The following is a 6,440-nucleotide window of genomic DNA, read 5'->3' as shown; positions in this document are numbered from 1 at the left end:
TGGCGACTAATATATTTGGTCACAGTGGCCTGTTTCTCCACATTCTGCACTTAATCTGGGAATGAAGTTTAGTTCAGAGATACAGCATGGAAACAGGCCCCTTGGCCTTCCGAGTCCACGCTGCCCAGTGTTCCCCTGCACACCAACACTATCCTACACACACTTCGGGCCAATTTACAATTCCACCAAGCCAATTAGCCGACAAACCTGTACGTCCAAATTTGGAGTGTGGGAGGAAACCGAAGATCCCGGAGAAAACCCACGCAAGTCAGGGGAAGAACGTACAAACTCCGTACAGACAAGCACCCGTAGTCGGGATTGAACCCAGGTCTCTGGCGCTGTAAAGCGGCAACCCTTCCGTTGCCTTAATCTGGGATTATATTTATGCATGGCGATGATTCAACGGCAAATAAAGGTTTTCAGTGTACCTTGGTTATTTGGCTATCGTTACTCACAGGTACTCCAGCAATCCCATGGCTACCGAAAACATAGAATATTTCAGCAACGGAGCAGGCTCTTCGACCCATCATATCTGTGCCGTACTTATTGGGAAAACTCATCCGATAAATGAATGTTTCCTGACTTGCGCTGGCTGATGTGTGCTCTGAAGCTTCTCCGCACCTCATTGACCAGCAGTCAAAGATAATTACAAAGGGATTTTACAAGCACGTATTTTTCAATTCTATTTGCCTGCAATCCAGAATCATCCGATTGCAGCTGCTGTTAATGAGCAATGGGCAGGAGGTGGGATATGTCTACCAAGGTTTATGTTGAAATTGCAGGAATAAGAAATAGCTGCATAAATATCAGGTGCAGCCAACCACCCCATGAAATGATCAGAGGTACACATTGGTGTTTCAAGATGATCATAAAACATCTATTTTCCAGCGAGGCTCCCTCATGATATTTCTGCAAGATTTACGGGTGCTTATCTGTACTGAGTTCATACATTATCCCCATGACCTGCTTGGGCTTTCCCCCCGAATGCTCCGTTTTCCTCCCACACACCAAAGACGTACAAGTTTGTAAGCTAATTGGCTCGGTATAATTGTAAATAAAAATGTCCCTAGTGTGTGTAGGGTAGGGATCGCTGGTCGGCATGGACTCGGTGGGCCGAAGGGCCTGTTTCGTGCTGTATTTCTAAACTAAACTAAAAATCAAATTTGCTTTAGTTCTGCTCCATAAGATTTTTTTTTGCTTGTCCGAGGGTCTGTGTTGACAAGTTAGTGGTTCCAATTGCATCACTCCTCCCTCAATTATAACCATTTAACATTCATTCAATGTACCATTCTTGCATTGCAAGATTGTGACCTTTGTCTTTTCACTAGCCACAGAGGTTCCAGAGGATTGGAGAGTAGCCAGTGTTGTTCCTTTGTTTAAAAAAGGCAATAGGGATAAGTAGGAATAGAGGGGTGGTGCGGTGGCGCAGTGGCAGAGTTGCTGCCTTACAATAGACAATAGACAATAGGTGCAGGAGTAGGCCATTCGGCCCATCGAGCCAGCACCGCCATTCAATGTGATCATGGCTGATCATCCCCAATCAGTACCCCGTTCCTGCCTTCCCCCCATATCCCCTGACTCCACTATTTTTAAGAGCCCTATCTAGCTCACTCTTGAAAGCATCCAGAGAACCTGCCTCCACCAGCCTCTGAGGCAGAGAATTCCACAGACTCACCAATCTCTGTGAGCAAAAGCGTTTCCTCGTCTCCGTTCTAAATGGCTTACTCCTTTTTCTTAAACTGTGGCCCCTGGTTCTGGACTCCCCCAACATCGGGAACATGTTTCCTGACTCTAGCGTGTCCAAGCCCTTGACAATCTTATATGTTTCAATGAGATACCCTCTCATCCTTCTAAACTCCAGAGTGTACAAGTCCAGCTGCTCCATTCTCTCAGCATATGACAGTCCCGCCATCCCGGGAATTAACCTTGTAAACCTACGCTGCACTCCCTCAATAGCAAGAACAGTGCCAGTGACCCGGGTCCATCCTGACTGCGGGTGCTGTCTGTACGGGGTTTGTACGTTCTCCCCGTGACCTGCGTGGGCTTTCTCCGGGATCTCCGGTTTCCTCCCACACACCAAAGACGTACAGGTTTGGAGGTTAATTGGCTTGGATAAAATTGTAAATTGTCCCTAATGTGTTAATGTGTTACATGTTAATGGGGATCGCTGGTCGGCACGGACTCGGTGGGCTGAAGAACCTGTTTCTGCACTGTATCTCTAAACTAAATAAAACTAAAGGGATAAAGTTGGTGGGCATCACATCAGTAGTGGAGTAACTACTGGAGAGGATTCCTCAGGATACGATCTAGTGGCCATTGGAAAAACATGGGTTTATCAGGAACAGTGAGCATGGTTTATACAAGGAAAGTCTTGTCCTGCAAATGATGGCGTTTCTTAGGGAGGTACAGTGGTGCAAGAGCTGCTGCCTCAAAGCGCCAGAGACGAGTTTGGTCCCAACCTCGGATGTCGTCTATGCGGAGCTTGTACGTTCTCCCTGTGACGGTGTGGGTTTCCTCTGGGTGCTCTGGTTTCCTCCCACATCCCAAAAATGGGTGGGTTTTGAAGGTTAACTGACCTGTAAATTGCCCCGAATGGGGTGGGAGATTGCAACCTTCACGTGGTTCACCCTGTTTTGACTAATACAATCAACCCGGCGTGCACAAACAAAATAGAACAAGTTGACCTACAACTTGTACACGCCATATGCAAGAAAAAGAAGAATTGCCCCGAGTATGTAAGGAGTTGATGAGAAAGTGGGATAACATAGAACCACTGATAATGGGTGAGCAATGGTTATTGTGGACTGTTGTGGCCTGTTTCCATGCTGTATCATGAAGCTAAACTAAAAACATGAAGAGATAAGGAAGATTATTGATGGGAGTGGAGCAGTGGACGTTGTCTATATGGTCTTTAGTAAAGCATTTGATTAAATCTCAGCTGAAATTTAAGATGACTTGCTAGATTGGATTCAGAATCGGGTTGGTCCTAGAAAATGGTCGAGTGGTGATTTTTCTGTCCGGAGGTTTATGATTAGTGGTGATTAAAGGAATATTGTTGGGACCTCTGTTGTCAGTGATAAAAATAAATGACTTAAGACAGGGATATAGATGGACTGAACTGATCATTAAGTTTGTAAAAGACACAGAAATTGGTGGAATATCTTTGAAGATATGGGAAGAGAAATGACAGGTGTAGTTTAATCCGTATAAGTATGGCATGTTGGATATTGTAGTCAAATATAAGGAGCTACAGTCAATGGTAGGACCTTTCGGAACATTGATGTACTGAGGGATCTTGGAGTACAAGGCTATAAGTTTCTAAAAGCAGATAAGGTGATAAAGGTTTACAACATTCTTGCCTTTTGCAGTTGGGCCGTTGAGAGTAAAAGGCTGAAGGGCCTGTTTCATAGAGGCATGGAGTCATAGAGTGATACAGTGAGGAAACAGGCCCTTTGGCCCAACCTGCCCACACTGGCCAACATGTCCCAGCTACACTTGTCCCACCTGCCAGCATTTGGTCCACATCCCTCCAAACCTGTCCTATCCATAAACCTGTCTAACTGTTTCTTAAATGTTGGAATAGTCCCTGCCTCAACTACCTCCTCTGCCAGCTTGTTCCATACACCCACTGCCCTTTTTGTTACCCCTCAAATTCCTATTAAATCCTTTCCTCTTCACCTTAAACCTATGTCCTCTGCTCCTCAATTCACCTATTCTGGGCAAGAGATTGTGTCCATCTACCTAATCTATTCCTCTCATTATCTTATACACCTCTATGAGATCACCCCTCATCCTCCTGCGCTCCATGGAAGAGTCCCAGCCTATTCAACCTCTGCCCATAGCTCAGACCCTCTAGTCCTGGCAAAATCCTCGCAAATCTTCTCTGTACCCTGTTATATCTTTCATTCAAATAATTCAAAGGGCCTGTTCATGTGCCCTTCTGCAATAGATTAAATCAATTCGAAATTTGTTCATTAACTTACATATGAATTCTTCAGGAGGTTTTCCTCAGTGCATTTACAATGGCATGATGCTTGGGGACCTGCATCATTCTTGCTCCACACATACTAAAATTGGGCAGCCAAGTAAGAAGAAGAAGGGTCTCGACCCTTAACGTCACCCATTCCTTTTCTCCAGAGGTGCTGTCTGACCCGCTGAGTTACTCTAGCTATTTGTGTCTATCTTCAGCCTATGATCCATTTCACCATCAGAAGTTGACTTATTCAGTGTTAGTTCATGGTGGGAAAAAGACTGGGATTGATGCCTAATAGCAGAGGCTTGGGTATAATCACATGTATCACTGAACACAATGGCATGGTGTAGCAGTGAAAATGGTCATAGTTGAAAAAATAATCAGACGTGGCAGACATTGTGGATTGCGTGCTTAAATACATTTTCAGCGCATTAAGGACAGAGCGAAGAGAACACCCTTCAAACTGAGATTACACCAAACTTTTGTGATAAATGCCCACACCAGAGCCTATTCAGCTCTCTGACAGCAGTTATAAACACAAAATACTTTATTCTGCATACGTCTTTCATGCAAATGTCTGCATAATATCCAATTTTCCAGTCATGTCTTTACACTGTCTCTTTTGCACATTGACAACTAAAGTTATTGACAACGCATTATCCTCATTATTATCCTCATTGAAGCTCCTGCTGGAAATAAACAGCCATAATGTTGTTTGCAGTGTGGTGCACTGCCAATCTCTATGCTGAGGGACACCCTCCCATCGCGTTCTCGCTTTCCAATGGCAAGATGTTTGGTTTGGAGTTTTCGTTTTTCGTGTTGGAGATATGCCGTGGAAACAGGCCCATTGGCCCACCGAGTCCGTACCGACCGACCGTGTCACCTGTACGCTGGTTCCATGTTATCCCATCCTGCAGCCAAAACGAATGCAATGCTAGCATGTAATTCAAGAGTGCTTGTATACAACAACAGGGATGTAATGCTGAGGCTCTATAAGGCGTGGTCAGGCTGCATTTGCAATACTGTGAGCACCATATTTTGGGCACCAAATCTGAGGAAGGATGTGCTGGCTCTGGAAGGAGAGGGCCCGGAGACGGTTGAATAATCCCAGAGTTGTGAATTTATGGAATTCCCTGCCACAGTGGGCGGTGGAGGCCAAGTCGCTGGATGGATTTAAGAGAGAGTTAGATGGAGCACTAGGGGCTAGTGGAGTCAAGGGATATGGGGAGAAGGCAGGCACGGGTTATTGATAGGGGACGATCAGCCATGATCACAATGAATGGCGGTGCTGGCTCAAAGGGCCGAATGGCCTCCTCCTGCACCTATTTTCTATGTTTCTATGTTTCTATGTAATGAGTAGGTTAAGATGCGATGAGCGTTTGACGGTACTGGGCCTGTACTCGCTGAAGTTTACAAGAATGAGGTGTGGGGACCGCATTGGAAATGTACAGAATAATGAAAGGCTTGGATAGAGTGGATGTGGAGAGGATGTTTCCGCTAGTGGGAGTGTCTAGGACTAGAGGTCACAGCCTCAGAATTAAAGGAGGTCCTTTTAGAAAGGAGATGAGGAGGAATTTCTTTGATCAGAGGGTGGTGAATCTGTGAAATTCTTTTCCACAGAAGGCTGTGGAGTACAATGTCTGGATATATTTAAGGCAGAGATAGATAGATTCTTAATTAGTACAGGTGTCAATGAGGTTATGGGGAGAAGGCAGGAGAATGGTGTTAGGAGAGAGAGAGATAGATCAGCCATGATTGAATGGCGGAGTGGACATGATTGGCCAAACGGCCTAATTCTGCTCCTATTACTTATGATCTAACAATAATCCATGGGGTGAGATACAGAATGGATGTTTCAGCTTAGAAACATGGAAACATAGAAAATAGGTGCAGGAGTAGGCCATTCGGCCCTTCGAGCCTGCACCGCCATTCAATAGGATCATGGCTGATCATCCAACTCAGTATCCCATCCCTGCCTTCTCTCCATACCCCCTGACCCCTTTATCCACAAGGGCCACATCTAACTCCCTCTGAAATAAAGCCAATGAACTGACCTCAACTACCTTCTGTGGCAGAGAATTTCACAGATTCACCACTCTCTATGTAAAAAATGACTTTCTCATCTCGGTCCTAAAAGACTTCCCTCTTATCCTTAAATGTGACCCTTTGTTCTGGACTTCCCCAACATCAGGAATAATCTTCCTGCATCTAGCCTGTCCAACCCCTTAAGAATTTTGTAAGTTTATATAAGATCCCCCCTCAATCTTCTAAATGCTAGCGTGTACAAGCCGAGTCTATCCTGTCTTTCCTCATATGAAAGTCCTGCCATCCCTGGAATCAGTCTGGTTGCTTGCAGGAAGCTTGCAGACTTTTCTCTGTGCAATTCTTTGCAACAGAAGGCTGTGGAGTACAATGCCTGGATATATTTAAGGTAGAGATAGATAGAGGCAATGGAAAATAATTTAAA

The sequence above is a fragment of the Leucoraja erinacea genome, chromosome 6 (assembly GCF_028641065.1).
Source record: "Leucoraja erinacea ecotype New England chromosome 6, Leri_hhj_1, whole genome shotgun sequence".
In the NCBI taxonomy this organism is placed as follows: Eukaryota; Metazoa; Chordata; class Chondrichthyes; order Rajiformes; family Rajidae; genus Leucoraja; species Leucoraja erinaceus.
This window is presented reverse-complemented; position numbering follows the sequence as displayed.